The sequence below is a fragment of the Rhinatrema bivittatum genome, chromosome 1 (assembly GCF_901001135.1).
Source record: "Rhinatrema bivittatum chromosome 1, aRhiBiv1.1, whole genome shotgun sequence".
Taxonomy (NCBI): domain Eukaryota; kingdom Metazoa; phylum Chordata; class Amphibia; order Gymnophiona; family Rhinatrematidae; genus Rhinatrema; species Rhinatrema bivittatum.
Window position 1 is genome coordinate 705,486,389 of NC_042615.1, and position 22,284 is coordinate 705,508,672.

Sequence of the window (22,284 nt, forward strand, 5' to 3'; positions counted from 1 at the left end):
GGCTGAAGAGGTTAGGGCTGTTCAGCTTGGAGAAGAGACGGCTGAGGGGGGTTATGATAGAGGTCTTTAAGATCATGAGAGGTCTTGAACGAGTAGATGTGACTCGGTTATTTACACTTTCGAATAATAGAAGAACCAGGGGACATTCCATGAAGTTAGCAAGTAACACATTTAAGACTAATCTGAGAAAATTCTTTTTCACTCAACGCACAATAAAGCTCTGGAATTTGTTGCCAGAGGAGGTGGTTAGTGCAGTTAGTGTAGCTGGGTTCAAAAAAGGTTTGGATAAGTTCTTGGAGGAGAAGTCCATTAATGGCTATTAATCAATTATACTTAGGGAATAGCCACTGCTATTAATTGCATCAGTAGCATGAGTTCTTCTTAGGGTTTGGGTAATTGCCAGGTTCTTGTGGCCTGGTTTTGGCCTCTGTTGGAAACAGGATGCTGGGCTTGATGGACCCTTGGTCTGACCCAGGATGGCAATTTCTTATGTTCTTATTTAGATTATCGAATTACCACCCAGTTGCCACTCTAATTTCAATAGCAAAATTATAGAATCAGCTGCATTACATCAAATCTCTCAATATATTGAAGACAATAACATCTTGCATAATAATCAACATGGCTTTAGAAAAGGCCACAGTACAGAATCATTACTTATTTCTTCGACACAATAATCAGAGAGATTTGATTCAAACACAAACTATACTTTAGTTTTACTTGATATATCAGCAGCCTTCGATACACTCAATCATGACATTCTCCTAGCTAATCTTCACCAAATTGGTATAAAAGACTCAGCTTTACAATGGTTTTCTTCTTTTATTTCAAACCGACCGCAAAGAATCACTCTGGGCAAACATAAATCAGATTGGTACACAACTAAAACAGGTGTTTTATTGTTTAACATCTACCTCTTGCCGCTATGTCGCCTTTTAGCTGGATTAAGTTTAAACTTCAAAATTTATGCAGATGACATCCAATTCATAGTTCCATTTACTGATTCCTGGTCAAAAACATTCTTTACTACATCTTTATTTAACAATAAAAACATGGCTATCACACAACAGATTAAAATTAAATACTAATAAAACAGAATTGATTTATCCACAGTTCCCGACTCACATTACAAACCTCCTCAATTTTTTACATTTGAAAATCAATCCATGCCCATTAAACCGTTCGCTAAGAATTTAGGAATGATTATTGATTCTCTGCTATCATTATCCAAAAACATCTCTGAAGTAGTAAAAAGATCATTTTTCAAGATACATATGTTGAAAAAAATAAAACCTCTATTGCTACCAAAATACTTTCATTCTGTTACTCAGGCTTTAATATTGTCCACACTAGATTACTGTAATGCTTTATATCTTGGTCTAACTCAAAGTTCATGACAACCACTGCAACTTGTTCCAAACACAACAGCTCATATGTTATGTAATGCCACACGTAGAGACCATATTACACCAATTCTATATCATCTACATTGGCTTCCTATATCATTTTGTATTTCATATAAAATCTTATCTACAATTCATAATTTAATACACAACCCTAATTCAATATGGTTATGCTCAATGTTAAGATTATATAAACCTAACCGACAACTTAGATCCCTGGATAAATGTATGCTGGAAATTCCAAACAATTAAATCTGCAAGTTTAGCATTAACCAGAAAAAGAGCTTTTTCTGTTGCAGGACCTACTCTGTGGAACTCTATTCCTGAATATATCCGACTAACAGTTAATCGTAATGAGTTCAAAAAAGCATTAAAAACGTATTTAATTACATGCGCATATAATATAATCGAGTGACATTTTCGATTCTGTTGATATTCATTAGTATCTGTTGCAAGGTGATTATAATGTAATGATTATGTATGTTAAGATTTTATGTTGATGTATGATGCTATTGTGTATGTTTTATTTTTGTGAACCGCTAAGATGGATAGACTACTACCCCCAGGGCGGTATATAAAACTTTTAAATAAAAATAATTCCAGCAATGGTGCAAACACAGGTGGAGCAGGCTCTTATGGCGGAGATGGTACCTGGGGAACTGGAGGCTCGAGGCCCTGCAGGGCCTGGCCAACCGCCATCTGCACACGCCTTTCTAGCTCCTCCTCGAATGCTTGTGAGGAAAGCACGGTTTGAAGAGGAGCAGCGGAATTGGGGGATACTCTGTTTGGAGGGGGAACCAATCCCTCCACTGGAGCTGGAGGGGGCCGCCTGAAGGCATCGGTAGGGTTGGAGGAAATTATGTCCTCCGCCCTCAACCGCTTCATGGGAGGCACAGAGGTTGATGCCCTCTTCTCACAGTCTGGCTTGGAAGAGGAGGATCGATGTTTCCTCGACTTGTCCCAGCGATCCCCGTGGCCAATAGAGACATTGAGGAACCCGACCAAGAGACGGACAACAGCCGATCTCCTACACCAATTTTGAGACCAGGCCTGACAGGAGGAAGAGAGCTCAGAGGCACTGAGGACTGCTCAAAACATTTGGACCCAAACAATTTTTCCATTTTTTCAAGGCAGACATGTGACCATTTGGTGACATTGTGAAAGACTACCAGGCAAAGGGCACAGACCTCATGGGGGTCTGTGATGGACACAGTCCATGGGCACTGGGGGCACCAGCAGAAGCTGGACAATGCCATCAGAAAAGGAATGCAATGTATGGTCAGTGGGTATCCGGAGGGAGCACCATCGGGCAATCAACTGTGAAGACCCGAAACGAAAGGGTGAAGGACCCTACGAGATGCGTTGGAAGGAAAGAAAACAATTTTTGTGCAAAACCAGTGTGAGCTCCTAAACCACATGGTGACAGCTTCACGAAGAGAAGAGACTGAAGAGGGGCCTCGCGCAGACGCGTGGTTAGCAGCATGCCCAGTATGCCAAAGTTTCTAGAAACTTTGACAAAAGTTGTCCGTGCTAGGCTCCATCCTATGATGCCACCCAGTTGTGAGGACTACCATCCTGCTTGCCCTTGGAGAATTACAAGATCCAAGGCAGCATGGTTTTACCAGTCATAGGTCTTGACAGACAAATCATCAATTTATTTGATTGGGTGACCAGAGAGTTTGACAAGGGGAGAGCACTAAATGTAGTCTACTTGGATTTTTAGTAAGGCCTTTGACATAGTAACATAGGCTACTTATGAATAAACTGACTGCCTTTAGCATGAGCCCTAGAGTGATTGTCGATTTAGAAACTGGTTGAATGGGAGGCAACAAAGGGTAGTGATTGACTGAGGAGAGGGGCATTTACTAGTGGTTGCCACGGTGATCGGTCCTTGGACCGTTTCTTTCCAAACATTTTCATGAGTGACAGCAGAAAGATTTTTGGGAAATGATTGTCTTTTTGCACATTATACCAAAACCTGCAACAGAGTAGACACCAAGGAAAGTGTGGAGAACATGAGAAAGGATCTAGCGAAGTTGTGAAATGGTAGATAGTCTGGAAGCTAGGATTAAATGTTAAACACATGCAGTCTCATGCATTTAGGTTGCAAAAACCAAAGCTGAATTTTCACTTTTTTTTAATCAGATTTATGAATTTTCAATAACCACAGTTTTACTATTTTAGCCAATTTTATTTAGTTTTATCTGTTTTTGTCTCATTGTTTATGGCATTTTGCATTCTATTATGTAATTTTGCCTTGTAAACTGCTGCAGGACTGTTTGAGTGGCCTAAAAATACCAATAAAGGGAGGAGTATAGTATGGGACAAAATTCTTTTAAACATGAAAGAACAGGATCTTGACACGATCATATCTGATGATCTTAAAGTGGTCCAAACAGGTAGAGAAGGTGGTGGTAAAAGCCAGAAAGATGCTTAGCTGCATAAGGAGAGAAATGGTCAACAGGGAAAAAAAATAGATATGCCTCTGTATAAATCCCTGGTAAGACCTCATCTAGAACACTGTATACAATTCTGGAGACCATACCTTCAAAAAGATATAAACTCACTGGAGTCAGTCCAAAGGGAGGCAACTAAAATGGACAGAGGTCTTTGTTCTAAAGCATATGGGGGACGAGGATCTAAACATAGAAATGACGGCAGAAGAAGACCAAACGGCCTATCCAGTCTGCCCAGCAAGCTTTTGCACTTTTTTTTTTCTCACATACTTATCTGTTTCTCTTGGCTCTAAGTAACCTTTTTTATTCTATTTCCCTTCCACCTCCACCATTAATGTAGAGAGCAGTGTAGGAACTGTATCTAAGTGAAATAGCTTAATTAGTTAGGGGTATTAACCACCACAATAAGCAAGCTACACCCATGCTTATCTGTTTATCCAGACTATGTAATTCAGTCCTTGTTGGTTGTTGCCTGAATATAGATCCACCTTTCTTCATTCCCCCTGCTGTTGAAGCAGAGAGCTATGCTGGATATGCGTGAAGTGTCAGACTTTCTCCCCTAAACATGTAAACCGTAGGGCAGGGGTAAGCAAACTGAACCATAGCACCTTCCATTCAGGAAATTAATTGATTGCCCCCCCCCCCCCCAAGATGGATATAGATACATACACACAGGCTTGCAAAAGTATTTGACTCCCTAAAAAGTCAGATATGTAAGGATTACAAATGACATTTACATAGTGTACCCCATACTGTCTGGAACATATACTTAGTAGGACATTTAGTAGACAAGTTATTCAGCTAAAGATAGCCAGATAATTTGTACTGGATATTCAGGGGAATAAAAGGTCTCACTGAAAATCCCCAATTAAAGTTATCCAACTAATCATAGCTGGATAACTTTAAGCATAACCAGCAGTATTTAAAAGAATATCTGGATATGTATAAAGTTATTCTGCTATGGTTAGATGTATAACTTAACCGGATATATTCAAAAAAAGAATATATCCAGTTAAGTAAAATTCCATTTAAAAAAAAACAAACAAAAAAAAAAAACCTCACATCAAAGTCTGTCCCCCACCTCCCTCCCACCCAAGTTGCAAAGACCCTATGGGGCCGAACTTGCCATCCCCAAAACAGCCCATTTAATGTTAACAAAAAATTATTAGGGCGGGAGTCCCCTGCTCCTACTTCCCCTTATAATTAAAGTCTAAAAGCACACGGGCTCCAGATTCCCCCTCCAGATCAGGGTGAAACAGGGTAAAATGAAGCATAATTTAAGGGGTGGTGATTGCATGGAACAGTCTCCCCAGTGGAGGGAGATGGAGACAAGGATGGTATTTGAATATAAAAAAAATCTTAGAACTAGCACAGGAGATTTCTGAGACAGTGCTAGGGATTGTACAGCTGAACAGTTGTGTGGATGAGCAGACTAGATAAGCTGTATGGTCTTTTTCTGTCATGTTTCTAATTAATGTGCAATAGTAAGGCTCCCAATCTCACTGCTAAGATCAGCACCACACCACAAGGCTGATGCAATATCTGCATGAGTTAAACAGGAACTCATGATTGAGCGCCCGCTCTCTTAACGCATGCCAGTCCACCTCTCCCAGGCACCTGATTTACTATTTAAATGGGTTGCCACGGTAAAAAGGAGGCACTAGGGAATGTTTTGCATTCCTAGTGCTTCCTCGGCACCTGGCGCCGAGGAGAGGTGGCTGTCAATGGGTTAGGAGAACAGAAACAATTTTACTAGCATCCGTTTTCCTAACCTGTGCACAGCCACGATTAGGAAAATGGATGCTCAATTAAGCTTCCATCTTCCTAACCAGACTACAGGCACACTTTTTTTTTTAGGGTTCTCTATTTTCGGTTCCTCCAACTTAATATCACCACAATATTAAGTCGGAGGAACTACAGAAAAGCAGTATTTTCTGCTTTTCTGTAAACTTTTTGGCTCCTCAAGAATTAACACCTGCTCAAGGGCAGGCGATAATTTTTGAAAGTAAAAGTGGGCGCATCAGGTGCACTTTTTTTTTTTTTGTGCATCAGAGGAAAATAGCGAATAGCCTCAACATGAATTTACATGTGATGAGCACTTAACTTCGCGCTCAGTTGGACGCACATTTTGTGATTACATGACATTTTCCTGATCCTTAAAGCTTGCCTCCTAGATGCTGTTTTCAGTGATCAGTTAGAACACCACTGCCAAATCCTCATTCAGCATTTTAAATCATGCTGTGCTGTTAGTTTGGAATAGACTACTACTAATTTCTAAAGCACTACTGTATGCAGCACTGGACAGAGAGTCCCTGCTCCATGAAACTTACAATCTAGTCAAGACAAACATACAACAAACAAAAGTCTATGGGAAGTGTATTTATTCTAGAGCATTACTTAGGATTTAAAAGCAGCTTCAAAAACCTGAGTTTTTAAACTTGATTTCAACGTAGCCAGAGGCAGCATGACACATGGACTCAAGAAGTCTATTCCAAACTAACAGCACAGCATGACGGAAAATGCTGAATGAGGATTTGGCAACAGTGGCCTAACCTTTCACTGAAAGCAGGATCTAGGAGGCAAGCTTTAAGGAACAGGAAAATGTTATGCAATCGCAGCCGGTATGTTCAAAATCAATGTATACTATTCTATAACTACAATTGTAGCTGTTCATATCGATATCCTTCTCCAAATAGGGCAAAAAAAAAGTTTCACAATGGTAAACTGTGTTGTCTTCTCTAAGCATTCACTTATGAGATCACTGCTGCCCCATGCAGCAACCACAGGACCCATCTCATTCTCCACTACCTACCCCAGGAAGGCTAGAAAAAGTCAAAAGGAGTTCTGAAAGTACACATTTTCTTACATGCACTGATTTGATTGTGCATCAGGCACAGTGAAGTGGAAACAATTGTCACAGTAAAGAGGCCCATGAATGTGGCAGACAAACAACACATTTGAATGTTATGTGAGCAAGATCTGTACATAAAGGGGCCCTTTCTTTCCAGATTGTAATGATGTGCAAACTACTGAGCACAATAACAGCACTCCTGAACCAGGTGTGGAGTAGCAGCCTACTGGATAGAGCACTGGGCTATGAACCAGGGAAGCCAGGTTTCAAACCCAACTGCCACTCCTCAAGACCTTGGGCAAGTCACTTCACCCTCCATTGCCTCAAGTACAAACTTATAGAGTCATTCTTTATTGTGCAATGTGCCAGCATCTCGTGCGGTAGGGCTTATCGCATGCGATAGGGCCCTACCACACGCGATACTGGCCACATCACAGCGGTGTTATTAGAGGAAGGGAAGGAGTGTAGGGGCTAGGTTTGGGCAGAGTTATCGCCCAGCAGCGCAGCGGGTGATAATGTTTTTCACATTAATCACCAGCAGCGCCATGAGAAATAACTACACCTTTTCCCGTGGTGCTACGGGGGCGATGGTGTGTGATGCGACCTCACTGCTTCAATGCAGCCGGCTGCCCACTATCGCCGCCTGCCCCTTTTTGTTTCACGACACATCATTCTGCTATAAATCTAGCAGAATGATGAATCTAGGGGTTAAGATTGTGAGCCCTCTGGGGACAGGGAAAAATATACACACCCAGTACCTGGATATTATCCACTTTGAAATGCCTGAAAGGAGGATATTCCTCACTCATTTACTACACCATTCCTGGCCTTGTACAGTGAACACCTTCCCACATTCCTGACATAATGAATACGAAGAATTGCAAATACAAGCCCAAGGGAAGACACCTCAACAGGCACTAGATGGAGACCAAACAAGGATTTTTTTTTTTAATCACCACAGCTGCTTGCAACAGTCTACAAAATAAAAGATATGCAAATTGGTTTAACAAGATTAACCTATGTAGCTGAGCCATTTCCTGATCAGCTGTTAAATCATGTAGGTATACTGATTCAGTTAGCATCTCTTTGCTGCTCCAGGACTATAAACAAGTAGGCATTGCAATGGAGGACAATTGTGGTGATATCAGGATTTATTTAAAGGTATCTCCTTTTCCTGGTTCCTACACTTAAGTGCAATATACAAAACCACCTAGTACAGTACTTCCCAGATTTGTCTTAGGAACCCCACGGTATTTGGATTTTCAGGATCTCCATAATAAATATGCATGAGAAGGATTTGCATATACTGGGTCTCCAATATATGCAAATCTCTCTCATACATATTCACTATCAATACCCTGAAAATCCAAATGGCTATGGGGGCCCCAGGACAGGTTGGGAAGATAACTTAGCAGAAAGGAACAAAAGCACTTGGAGGTGTACAGATTCACATTTCTAATCTGACAAGAAAACAGAGTTTAACATCCTGAAGCAGAGTCACAAACAGTAGGTCACTATTTTGCAATTTTTGCTGGATGGATTGGATAAAGGTCTGGCACTGAATTCACAGAGTTCAAGTAGCAGCGATATCATGTTACAGGGGGGAAGGTTCTCCTTATTTTCACATCCAGATGTAGTTTGATTCCTGAGAGGAGCATAGCATGTGTGCCCAACTGTAAAACCACTAGCCCCGCCATGGGACCTGAATTTATTCCTGAAGGCAATGGTAAAAACACCACTGGAGCCTCTGAAGAAAGCCTCTATGGCAAAACAGGGGGTTTGTATGCTCTGTGGTTTATTGTTCTGCCCTGTGACACCTTTCCTCAGAGAGCTCATTTCCTGTGTGCTGGCCTGCAGGTGGTATTTGACCTCTGCACTGTACCTCAAGCAGAAGAGGCTTTGGATGCTGCCTTAACTGAAGGTGACTTGATCCGCATACACATTCCAGCAGCCCTGCGTACATGTAAAACAAACATTCTGCAGTACCGTTGGCCAAAAAGCTGTTAATACTGTGTGCCTGGATTAGCCCTGGAGACAAAGAATTTATCCTGTGGGTTCTGAAACTCTCCAGTCTCGGCTGGGAGTAGACAGGGAGCTGATCTCTGTACTGAGGCCCTGTGGACAACCTTTTCCTCTCCTTCCCAGGCACGAGAAAAGTAGTGAAAAGTGTTCAGTTAACTTTTGCTGTATAATCTTTGATTTACATGTTTGTTTTCAATTTAAAATTTTTATAGATTCACTGTTCCTACTTTTTTCTTAATAAACTTAGTTTGTTAGCTCTGCCTGTCTTGGGTTGACCAACAATCCTGGCATTGTGAATATTTGGTCTGTGGATGTAATTCTAGGAACTGTGTGACTCTTGGTTGTGAGAGATCCCAGTGTCCCTAGAAACCACCAGGGGATATAGCCTGCAGACAGGGAACTTGCCCAGAGGCAAGCAGGAATCCAGGTGGCAGTTGGGAGGTTGCTGTGTAGAAGCACATGTGCAGGTGGGCCTGTACAGTGCTTGGCAGGACCCTCCAAGTGGCCACAGGGTTTTCCTGCGTGGGTATTAAGACATTATGAGACAGCCTCCATAAAAGGATCTTACTCTGAAGACTATTGTTGGTAGCAATCTGCTCAGCGAGGAGAACCTCTGAGTTGCAAGTATTTGTCTTGCAGGGCCCTTACATTTTCAAGAGAGAAAGTTACAGTTAGACTGATGTGTAAAATTGTGGTTGTAACATATTGAATTCTCTCTTCACATGCGATTGTAATTTGATGTATTTGCAAGAACTAAAGTTATCCTTCATAGTATGTACAATTAGACCAATGCCATCATTCATACCGAAGGTAGTATCAGCTTCATCTGAATCAGGTGGTTTCCTTACCAGGATTCAGGAAATCAGAGTATGCAGACCAGAAGACCGAGCTCTAATTCTTGGACATACGCAGAGCTCTTAAGATACCTAAAAGTCACAAATTAATTCTGTAAATTGGCTAGACCTTTGGGGCCCGCAAAGGTGAGGTGGCCTCTAAGACATCCACTGCTCACTATCTTAAGGAAGCGATAGCCACAGCCTATATAAAGAAGGATAAGCCAGTTCCAGTAGGGCTAAGGGGGCACATGCCACTAGAGTGCAAGCTGCATCTTGGGCAGAATACAAGTCAGAGGCACCAGCAAAAATCTGCCTTCCCTCCACTCATTTATGAAGCACTACAAATTACATCTTCAGGCGAAGGAGAATATGGCCTTCGCCCCAGGGGTCTTGAAGGCAGCTCAGGGATAATCCCTCCAGGTATAGCTACTGCTTAGGTATATTCCACTTCTCTGGACTGGTCTGACGAAACAATGAGGGACAGTGAAATTAGATCCTTCCCTACTATACCAGGCTCTAAACAGAGGGACAGCTGGAAAGCGCTTGCCCCCTGATTCCATCTGCTGGTAGACAGGAACAAGTCCCACTTGTGTGCACTCGTCTAATGGGATGAGGAGAAAATATTTCTTCATAGAAAGGGGTTGTGGATGCCTGGAATGTCCCGCCAAAATACGGTAAAGAATGGCAGTGGAATAAACAGAGGTTCCCTAGTCGCTATTGGATGAAATGAAGAACCAGGTAACCTATGTAACTCCTGGTGTAACACTTCTGCATGGAAGTGTTAAAAACCTAAAGAGCAGGCACGGGACTCACAGCTTGCCAGTTACAACCAAACAGTGTTGCATTCAAGGTATGCATCAGGTTATATCTTATAGTTAGATAGCTAAACCATATTTTATCTGTGTGCATTACTTTAATGAAGTCTTATCAAGTTTTCTTATGATGGTGGTAGGACAAGGGAAATCTACTCTTCTTTCTATGGCAGGGGCAGACTCTGTGCACTGCAAGAAGGAATGAATAAAAGCTGGAAGAGGGAAGCTTTGGCCATTATTTGCTTGAAGGGCTCAGATGGAGCCTTTTTACCCTTAGTATGTGAATAGTCAAAAAGTTGAAAACAAGATAGCCTGGCCATTGCTTGCTTTTATGGATAAGACGGGGCCTCCCTTATTGTAAGATAACCTGCCCAGGGTGACAGTTATACCCTAAACACCTTGGGGCCCCTGCAATAATTTTCACGGAAAGCAGGCGCCATGCAATAGGCAAATTAGAGGGTCATGCTAGCAAGGAGGCACTAGGGTCACTTGCGCGACCTTAATACCACCTTGCTAACGCGGCCCCACAGCGGCTGCCAGTTATGAACACTGACGTCGGTAAACTTGGCATCAATTATGAAAACTGACGCCGAGTTTACTGGCATTGGTCTTCATAACTCGCCGAGGAATTTTTTGTTTTTTTTTTACTGAAGTACAGGAAAGCAGTTTTTTCTGCTTTTCTATACTTCTTTTACATGCGCTCAGCTATTAACGCCAGCTCTGGGCAGGCGTTAATACCCGAGCGATAAATGTGCGGCTGAGACGCACATTTATTTTTTTGCATTTGGAGTGAATGAGTAATAGCCTCATTCACATGCATTTGCATGTGATGAGCGCTCTCTCATTCACTCCACGTTGGACACTTGTTAAATAGGCGCTAATCCCCCTATTGTATTAGGGGGTGGATTGGCGCCTATTTAACCCACGTCCGACAGCGGGTTAAACAGTGCACTCGTGTGAGCGCACTGTATTGCATCGGCCCCCTTGCTGGGCAGACTAGATTGACCATTTTGGTCTTTATCTGCTATCATTTACTATGTTACATTACTTGATTTACTGACCAGGAAAAACATCACAGTAACATAGTAATGACAGTAGAAAAGGACCAAATGGTCTATCCAGTCTGCCCGGCAAACGTCTTATGGTAGTATCTGCCATACCAGAGGTAAGGCTACCCGGCCTTTAGTTTTACTTAAAAATGACACCCAGTACCCAGACTTAAGGTCCAAGTTAGCCAGAATCTGGAAGAAGCCAAGGGTATGGTCTGGCTAAGGCCTATCAATGTGATGGTTGACCTAAAGCTGGGAGGAGCATATAAAACTGAGGAGGGAAAAAAAAATTCAGATACTTATGCGTTTGCACGTGTGACACCGTAGTCCACTAGAGGTCAGTTCCTATTAAGCTTGAAGCCGAAAGAAGCAGGAAGATAACTCCTAGGTTAAAAAGACTAATTACTGTATGTAATTCATGGAATAGGTGGCTTTGATTTCAAATGATGATTTCTAATATTACTTAGCTTAATAGTAGGATGACAAATCCATACAGGTCTAATAACACTCACTTGAAATCAATGATGCATTTAAAGTTTTTTTACACATAGCCTTATGTTGTTCTGGACTTTCTAAATCCTCAATTCAGCAACAACCAATATAAAAAGGTGGGGGGAAAAGTCCACTGGTAGCTGCAAATAAAGGCTCATAATGCCTGGTTCGGAATGAGCTGAAGGCCCATAGAAGCAAGAGAAAAACAGACAGAACACACACAAAAAAAAAAAAAAAAGATACGCTGCCCACAGGACAGTGCTGAATAGTTTTCCTACTAGCTCTTGCTGTACCATCTCTCATGATATTTTTGTTCTCTCCTTAAGGGTCCTTTGAGACTCTTTCAAGAATCTTGAGTCCCATGTGACTTCAAAGGCCGTGCATTAAGAATGGAAAACAAATAGTACTAGTTTTCAGCTTGAAATGCTGCACATCCATCATAGAAGTTATTTCTGTGGCATTTTCTTACATGTTAAAGTTCAGCTAATGCTAGCTACTGAAAAAACTTAATCCTCTAAACAAAACACCTCTATGTACTTCATGTTACATTTTTTCGCTACAAATACCCTTTACTAGGCAAAAATGAGTGAAAAGCACACAATGGACTGCTCTCTGTGTTTAATCTCAAACCTATTGATAAAACTAGCAGAAGGCGCCCAAACAAGTTTACATGGCCTCGTCACGTGTACAGTGAGACCTCGACTCTCCCCCTCACCCGCTTTGTGAAGGAACTGTCCTCCAGGTGTCACAGGATACTTCAGCCCCCACAACTGTTTTGTCCATCTTCCAGGCCAGGCCAGCCCCATCACCACCAAAACTATGAATGCCCCACTCCCTACCACAGAGGTTCCCTCCAGCCAGTCAGGTTTTTAGGATATCTATAATGAATATGCATGGTATATATTTGTATAAAATGGAGGCAGGCATGCATATTCATTACAGACATCCTATAATCCCAACTGGCTAGGGGTCAACTAAGACAGCATTGGGAACCACTGCCTTATCTGTCAAGAGACCACCACCAGGTCATTGCAGACAGCATAACCCAAACACAATGACATATCCCTGCCTGTGAATGCAACAGCAGTGAAAATCAGCGCATGAACACATCAACTGGCTTTTATATATAGTACATGACAATATGACATGACCTTTAAACACACCTGCTACATGATGGATAGACAGTTCCAGTCCTCAAGTGTCACAAGCCACTCAGGTTTTCAGAATATCCATACTGAATATTTATGAGATGAATTTGCATTGGCTCTATTGCATGCAAATAGCTCTCATGCATATTGTGCCTATCCAGTCCTCAAGCAAATGCCAACAAGCAGGTCAAATATTCAGGATAACCACAATGAATATGCATGAGATGCATTCACAAGCAATGGAGGCAGTTTATGCAAATGCATATTTATTGTGGGTTTCTTGAAAACCTGACCAGCTTGTGGCACTCAAGAATTAGAATTTCCTACCCCATGCTACCCAATGAAAAGTAAAGTTTAAGATGTTACAGAAAACATATTCCACAGAAGGACAACCACTATGTAAGAGGGTCTGTCAGATGAGATCAGGTACAAAATAACCATCCACACTGAGTTTCTCGATTAGCAGCAGCCAATATGTAAAACTGACCTCTCTCACAAATTACATGTTCAGAATAGGGACCATTCACGCACATTGTTTTTGGGGCTCCAGAAGACATCTAAGTAAAATTCAAGTTTTTGTTGTACAGGTTTTGCACTTGTAAAAAGGGTCTGTTCAGGAAATACATGAAGTGAGTTTGGTATGGCTCAAAAAAACAAGGAAACTGACATGCAATAAAAATAACCACAACAAACTAAACACATTACACAGACACATTCAAGTCAATCATGACCCATACCAAACCTATTTTAAAATTGCAGTTTAATCAGTATCATTTCTTAAAAACACCACCATAATCGGTTAAAAAGCAGAAGTAAATAGCTGAGTTAACAAGCTTCCTAAATGTTAGATAATCTTTCAAATCTCAACTCTCTAGGAAGCGAGTTCCCTAAAAATGGACCAGCATAGAAGACTTGCTCTTTTCTGTGTATCCTTTTATTTGATGTCTCTTAACTCTTTACTATCTAAAAATAAGAGAATTCTGACCTCACATCCAAATGATGTCCAATTATGTATTTTTACAAGATTATTCTGGGAGGGGTGGTGGTCGGATCATCATGATTGCTCAATTTAACACAAACATAGTAAATTACAACAGATAATCAAAATGGCGCATCAAGTCTGCATAGTTGAAATTCCTTCACTTTGGGCAGATGCACACAAATTCCCATATCCAGCCTAACACCACCGCTGCCCTCCCCCTCATCTTACCAATCATTTTCCCATCTCACCATTGCCATTAATTATCAAAATCTCTGAGGTGGAGGAGGTGGTACACAAGGCTTAAAAAAAAAAAAAAAACAAAACCTGCATAAGATGTCTAAAATCCTTGCACCTGTCCTGAATGGTCATGAAAACTAAATTCTCACCCTTAAAGATGGTCCCTCCAAAGCAGGAGATTTATGTTTGTGTTTCCTAAAAGATACTACTTGAGTTTCTCAAAGTGGAGTGGAGGAGTATCCTAGTGTTTAGAGTAGTGAGCTACAAACTAGGGCTCAAATGCCACTGCCATTCCTTGTGACCTTGAGCAAGTCACTTCTCCCTCCACTGCCTCCTGTAAAAACTAACAGGATCATTCTTTAAACTGCTATGTGCCATTATTGCACGTGTTAGGCCTTAACGTGATCTGCTTTGAAGCGCCTGAAAGGCAGAATATAAATCAACTTATTAAAAATGTCCCTTCCCTTTTGATATTTCCTCTTACTGAAAAAACCTTATCAGTTATTTTTCCACACACCTCGCCACTTAGAGCAATAGTAACAACACATAAGCTAGCAGCTTCTAACCAAGAAGAGAGTTGCCTCATAGACCAGAAATGCACAAACACTGCATCTCCCTTTTTCCAGCCCAACTAACTTCAGCAGACGGGAGATAATTACCAAAGGAATCAAGTCAATAACAGATTTTTTTGAATGTTCTTCATATACCACCCGATAACCATTTCACAGGCCGATTTTAACTCCATGTTCTTCCTCCTAGTGTCTATGTCCTCCGTCCATGTTGGTGAAGCCTCAACCGCTTGGTGTGCTTGTTTGAAGTGAAGGACAGAGCAAAATGCATAAGGAGATGGATGGATATTTGACCCTTCTGGTGTGATAAAATTGGGGGAATATATGTTTAGTTAGCGGAACATTTCGGATAAGAAGGTATAACAGAGGACATAGTGAATAGGAAGAAGAATATGGAGTTAAAATCGGCTTGTAAAATGGTTATCGGATAGTATATGAAGAACATTAAAAAAAAAATCTGTGTTATCAACACAGTTCATTTGGTAATTATCAGTCACATGGTTATGTGCTGTTGAAGAGAATGATCTTTGTATCGCATTGAAGATTTTGATTGAGTTATCCCCTTGAATTGTCAAAGTTTGGATTGATATCCCCTTGAATTGTCAAAGTTTGGATTGATATCCCCAGAAGAAGCCCATGGGGTGAAACAAGGTACCTTGTCAGGACATAAGGAGTGAAAAAGAGGGATATAATAAGGAATGAAAAGGATTATAACAACATTTGGAATAGAAGATCAATTGTGGGGATATAAGAATATTATTGGGGGATTTTTATCATTTTAATGATGTTTTGAGTGGTGGTTGTATGGTGATGTGTGAATGTGTGTTGTATGAGTGATTTGATATGTGAAGAATAAAATGTTTCTAAAATGTTTATATCTTATGTATTAGTGTGATAGTATGGATTTAAGATTATGTAACAATATACATTTGTTTAGTAACTGATTATATAAAAAATTTGTATTGAAAACATGGTAATATATACTGATTAATAAAAAAAAAGTATTTTATATTGGAACAATTTGATATTAGTCTAAATGTTAAAAATATTTTTTTAAATTAGATAATTTTGATAATATTGATCTACCCCATATGTACGTATTTGGATCCAGTAAGCCTAAGCCATACAATGCCATTCCTAGATACAATGGTCATTTCTTTAATTCAGGTCTGCATAGCTCTTATTTTCAACTATGCAGTGCTTATTTTTCCAATTTTTTTCCTCAAGGTGGTTCCAGAGAAGCACAGGCGTAGTGGCCCACCCATTATAAATAAATTCAGCCTCACTTTTAACTGCTGTTCAATTCAGAGAGGGTTATCATACCATACGGATGTCGGTGTGTGTTGTGGTTTGCATAACTGTGTGTGCACACTTTCTTATTAGCTGGAAATAGCTTCAGGTAGAAGTCTGAAACTTTGGGGGCTCAGAAGGACTTAGAGATGTGACCTTTGTAGTTTAGATAGCTAAGACAATTACTGAGGGTAGAGTGAGGCAAAGAAATGCATAACAGGAGACTGAATGTGAAGCTATGGGGAAATACAGAACCAAGGCTTTCTAGAAACTGTTTCTACTTATTTTTAAACATTTAAACTGCACTTAAAATGTTTACAAATAACTTCAATGTTTACACCTACCTCCCCACTGCCACCTCTTGCATTCCATCCAGCTCCCCCACCCCATCTCCACCAATTTCATTCTCCATTTTGCCTCTCTCATCACTTGGTTCATCATTTCCATCCTAATCCATTTCTCTGTTCTCCCTTCTCACCTCTCTCTTTCCTTATCTTCCTGCAACCTCCTCCCATCAGCTACTCACCAGGCTTTCACCAACTGCCCCTCAACTCACCAGCTTTCATCCTGGTCCCAAGTCACATCCACATACCATAACAGTAATATTGGCAGTAAGCTGTTAAATGACAAGCAGATTATGAGAAACTGCAGGAAGACCTTCTGAGACTGGAGGATGGGTATTTAAATGGCAGATGAAATTTAATATGCAAGTGAAAAGTGATTGATATGGGAAAAAGTTACACACATACTGTAGTTAAATGATGTTGGGTTCTATGTTAGGCGTTACCACCCAGGGAAAGAACGTGGGCATCATACTTTGAAGTCCTCAGTTCAGTGTGTGGTGATGGGCATCAAAAAAGCAAACAATATGTAAGGAATTATTAAAAAGGAATGGAGAATAAAATGGCAATGACAATGCTTCTTTATCACTTAATGAGGTCGCACCTAAAATACTGAGTGCAATTCTGGTTGCTGCATCTCAAAAAAGATATAGTTGCTTTGGAAAAGGTACAGAGAAGGGTGCCCAAAATGATAAAGGGGATGGAACGGCTCCCCTATGAGGAAAGGTAGAGGTTAAGGCTGTTCAGTTGGGAGAAGAGACAGCTGAGAGGGGATATGATAGAGGTCTATAAATCATGAATGGAACAGGGTAAATGTAAATCTGTCATTAAATCTTTCAAAAAAACACCAAAACAAAGATTAGGGGACACTTCATGAAGTTAGTAAGTAGCACATTCAAAACAAATCTGAGAAAAACCATTTTCACTGCACAGTTAAGCTCTGGAATTCATTGCCAGAGGATGTAGATAAGGCAGTTAGCGTAGCTGGGTTTAAAAAAGGTTTGGATGAGTTCATGGAAGAGAAGTCCACTTAAGAAATAGTTACTATTTATTACTGTGTGATAGCAGCATGGGATCTATTTATGGTTTGGGATCTTGCCAGGTACTTGTGACCTGGATTTGCCACTGTTGGAAACAGGATACTGAGTTTGATAGACCCTCAGTCTGATCCAGTGTGGCAAATTCTTATGTTCAAAGCCAAAAATATCCACTCTGGGGCAGACTCTCCTCCTGAAGGCCCACTGAGCAGAATGGAAAGACACACTGCAGGAGGGAGAAGAAGTTCTATCCCTCTCCACTTTATGGTCGTACATCAGGATTACCAGATAGCAACAAATCTAGGAGAGGATACACTAATCCTGGTTTTTACTCCCAGTTAGTGTATGGCTCAGCCTGTTCCTTATGACCTAAAAAGCAGGGATACACAAACAGGTCCTATGGGTCCCCCAGCCAGTCAGGTTTTCAGGCTATCCCTAATGAATATGAGAAATATTTGCATACACAGGATGCAGTGCATACAAATCTCATGCATATATAGGATATGCTGAAAACCAATTGGCTGGTGGCCCCTTAGAACCGGATTGAGCACCCCTGACCCCAAGCCTCAAATAACACCAGTTGCTCTTGCTCCAAAACTCGACACTCTTGCTTCCCGATTCCAGCTCTAGTGGCTGTCCCAGCTCTTACTCTGTTAAGGCTTATAGTAGATCTGGTGGATGAAGCACTTCCTGCTCTGCCAGAGCCACTTTTCCTACAAGACTAACTGCTGTTTGCATCAGACAGTGGCTCAGACCCTACAGGTAAAAGTATTGTCAGTGGAAAAAGACCAAATGGTCTATCCAGTCTGCCCATCAAGCTTCCCATGGCAGCAACTGCCGCTCCATGCGGGTTACCCCCATGCTTTATGTTAAGGATAGTAATACTAACAAGCAAAAATGTAACAAAATTACTACAAAATTTTTCAGTGGTAAGCACCCTTCCTGATCTTTCAAACACGCCTGAATTTTCTTTGTTTTTGGACTTGGCCATAGAAGCTTTATCCCCAATGTCAGCCTATCAGTACCAGAGACTGTAAAAGTCAGGGTCCAGCATTGGCTCGCTTCAGAATCTAATACCTTTTTTCCCCACCCTGCCGTCAGAGCTGCTGCTTTTATACAGTAGTAATGGAAAGCGATATAGATCCTTCAGGTTGGCAGTGACTGTTTTCATTGGGCAGATATTGAATTGAGACATCTCTAATTTCAGGTCTTCCTTCTATAGGTGGCAACCCTGGTTTCAGAGAAACGTGACTGGAGTTCTTCCAGTGACTGCTCCAAGCAAGGTTGGCTGATCAATCTTCAAGAAATTAAGTTAGGCGCCAGCACTAAAATTAAGTGTGCAGGAGCCATAGAAATTTCCAGTCCTGCCTAGCAGATGCCCAAGAGGAATAATATTTCTGCTATAAATGATAGTGTGTTTTCCCTAAGTTAGAGTTGCTTATACTGTAGTACTCCAAGCATTACATTCAATATTTACATTATGTTTAACAGACTTAGCAGAGGAGTGACATTAAACTGGAGTGAACTACATCAACAATGTAACCACTAAAGACATTCCAATATGTAAATGTGTTATGTTAGGGATCTAAAGAAATTGAACACAGCATTATAGGGTTAAATTTATTCACACAGCTGCATTACTGTGAGAATTACCATATAGACACAGGTTCATTTGTGCCCACAGATTGGGCCTGGTTTTTCTTTCTTGTCAGATAGTAGCTAACCCAACTTGGCAGTCATCCTCAGACCTAGAAAGGCTGACATCATACCTTACAGAAAATAGGTGTCTGACTTTCCAGATTTGGATTTACTGAAGATCTTAGTTATTGCAATTACTGAATATCATCAGCAATTTTCTTTAGTTTTATTCCCTCGGCTCTTAATTGCATCTTGATATCTATTGTTTTATATATGCACACCATAATCTGCTCTAAAAAAATCTCTCATCATTGGATATTTTTTATTTATATGCCAAATGTTTAAGACAGCAAACCACAACAGGAACATATTAGAAAAAATGGTCAAACCCACCAAAATTATGCAAGAGCACACAAAATGTTAGACAACCACAAGGTACTAAAGTGTGAAACTTATCTATTGTAAGTATGTAGCATTCAAATAAATAAAAGCTAATATTAACAGAGACATTCTAAATGTCAGCCCAAAAAGACCCAAGTGGTCTATCCAGTCTGCTCTGTGCAGGTTATCCCAGTCAACACCAATTACTCTTTTCTTCATTTCCATCATTTAACCACTATCCCATGCCTTTTTGGAGGGCATTCCATACATCCACTACCCTTTCCATGAAGAAATATTACAAAATAATTGAATATTAAATGCAGATCCCTCTATCTTGTCTAATAATGTGCAGCTCATACACATTCATTTAAACTGTTGCTCTCCTGGTTTCATAAGGATTTGGTGGGTGGTTTGCGCCAGAGAAAGTTTCAACAGTGATGATACATATTTTAAATACCAGAACGATAATAATGCTCATGAATCAAAGTCTTTTGGATAAAAAGAAGACTGTAGAACAGAGTCATAATATGAAGCTCCAAGGACCAGAGTGAAGAAATGTTTTACTTAACGTTAAATGCCCGACTTTAAGTTTCATAATAAAAATCATTCCACCATTCCACTCAAGTCAGGTTCTACAACAAATACATTAGCTTTACACCACTCATATGGCCACAGAAAATCAAAAGTCCCTAACTCGTTAAACAGACATGTACAAGTTGGCTAAGGAAGAGTGTTTAAACTGAATAGCCGCTTCTTTTCAAAGAGGAGGAAAAAAATACCTGAAACTTTAGTAGGGAGCTAAAAAAAAGGCAAAAAGAATTAATACTGGGGGCTGTCTCAGAAAGCTAAACCACCTCGTGTTACTTTGTATTAACCTAATAAAGAGTGTCTAAGAGAAAGAAAAGATACAAACGAGAACAAAGTAGTAGTCTACTGGAAATAGTTTCACTGCAGGACGCTCTAGATGAACAAAGAACTTCTCTGTCTATACAGTTGAAAAAAAAAAAGCCTCTAGGTCCAAATTCCTCTGGCCTTCCCATTAAAAAGCCCGAAGAAAGGAGAAGTGAAAAACGCGAAACAGATATTCTTTAAGCTGCAGATAGTTTAACTCTGACAAACGACATGAAACTACAATGCGTCCCGTCCCCCACCCCCCATGGGGTAGAGCCTGTTATGAACATTTTGAGTCATTTTTACCTTATATATTTCCGGTACGTATGAAAGTTGGGTGGTGTTTTCTGCTTCAACAGATCCTCTTCACCCAAAGAATAATTACATCCACCAGCTTTTCTTCAATATGATCGAAAAGGAGATTTCAAGTTTCCCAGGTTTATGTCTTGTCCCGTGCCCTGGATAATCCTATTTTGGCCGCTATAACCGACCTTGTCTAATGATAGTAATTTTAAAAAGTTACGTGCACTACACGGAAAAGTTTCTTTGCTCAGGCTGAAGTCGCTTCCTGTACTTAAAACCAGCTTGAAAAAAATGTAAAAAAGAGAGTTGGGAATTTGTCAGGAAAAATAAATAAATTTAAAAAAAATCCACACTACCACAATAAAAGGAGTCCAGCTGCCAACTGCTTTACAGCCAACAGGAGAGCGAGTCCAAGTCCAAAATGTCTAAGCGTGCGCTCGAGCGGCGGCTACAGAGCCAAAGCCAACATGTCCACCGGCGGCGGCGGCAGTGCAGCACCTTTCCGGCTCGCGGCTGCGCTCCTCCCCCTCGCCTCCAGACAAGGCTCCAGGGGCCCCGCGCGGCGTCTGTAACCCCCTCCGAGGCGCGCTCTGGGAGCTGCCGCGCCCAGGAATGCAGTCCGCTCAGGGGCACGCGCAGCTCCTCGTGGGTGTCCGGACCCTAGCAAAGCCTCCGCTTAGCTGATCGCTTCTGCCCCATTCGTCATACCGGGAGAAGGAGGAAGAGATTTGGGGGGGGGGGGGGGTGGAGAGAAGGGGAACAGAGGCAGACAAGGAATGCAGCAGCTGCAGCGCCGCCGCCCGACTGACGGAGAAAAATAAAAGCGAGAGAGAGAGCGCGCGCACTGGGGAAGAAGGGCGGCCACAGGCTACAAACGTCGCCCCGAGCGCCCTCTTTCCGCCTCGCGCACAAAGTAGGAGGCGTCGCGCCGAGACTCCAGTAGTAACGAAACAACCCGCCAGCACCCACCACCTACGAAAGCGAGGCAGACACACTGCGCCAGAGGGGCGGAGAAAAAGTTCTCCACGCCCCCTCACCCACTGCCCTCCGATCTGCAGCCCCTACCAGTCTCAAAGTCTGACGTCATCCTTCGAGCTAAGGCAACAACCAATCACAATGTAAACAAGAGAAAAAAGTTGGGGGTTTTTTCGTTTTACATACTTAAAAAAAAAACGTGTGGCCCCTTTAAAAACTAAGGAACCGACTCCGATCTTTATTTTTGCTCCGGCCAGAGCGAGAAACAGCTCCGAGTGCGCAAAAGACAAAAAGACAACCTGATTCGACGAAAGCAGCATTTTCAGGTAGAAGAAGCACTTCTACACTGAAATATGTTTCACAGTTTGTAGTCCGGAGAGAAACATTGGCAAGGCGGTACTGGAGGAAAAAGTGTCCCCAAGAAGGGAAGGGGGGGGGGGGGGGGTGCTGCACATGAATACGACTGATTACGTGTCTGAATCGGACTTCGGGGCAGGGATCAGAGTTTGTGATTCATCGGGCAGGACCTTTATTTATAGTGGTGCTGTACTTTTGTGTGAGACGGAATGCA

General features: G+C 41.4%; 1 protein-coding gene across 5 annotated transcripts in view; it reads right to left on the reverse strand.

The window, feature by feature from the left end:
* Positions 1-21,807, reverse strand: part of ERBIN (erbb2 interacting protein) — a 716,810-nt gene extending 695,003 nt beyond the window's left edge. For 2 of the 5 annotated variants that reach the window (XM_029576010.1, XM_029576000.1), the window contains exon 1: positions 20,742-21,805. The gene's annotated coding sequence lies outside the window, so the exon portion shown is untranslated. Of the gene's footprint in view, positions 1-20,741 lie in introns of all 5 variants that reach the window. The other 3 variants (XM_029576039.1, XM_029576020.1, XM_029576030.1) reach the window with 3 other exon arrangements.
* Between the last annotated feature and the right edge of the window lie 477 nt (positions 21,808-22,284).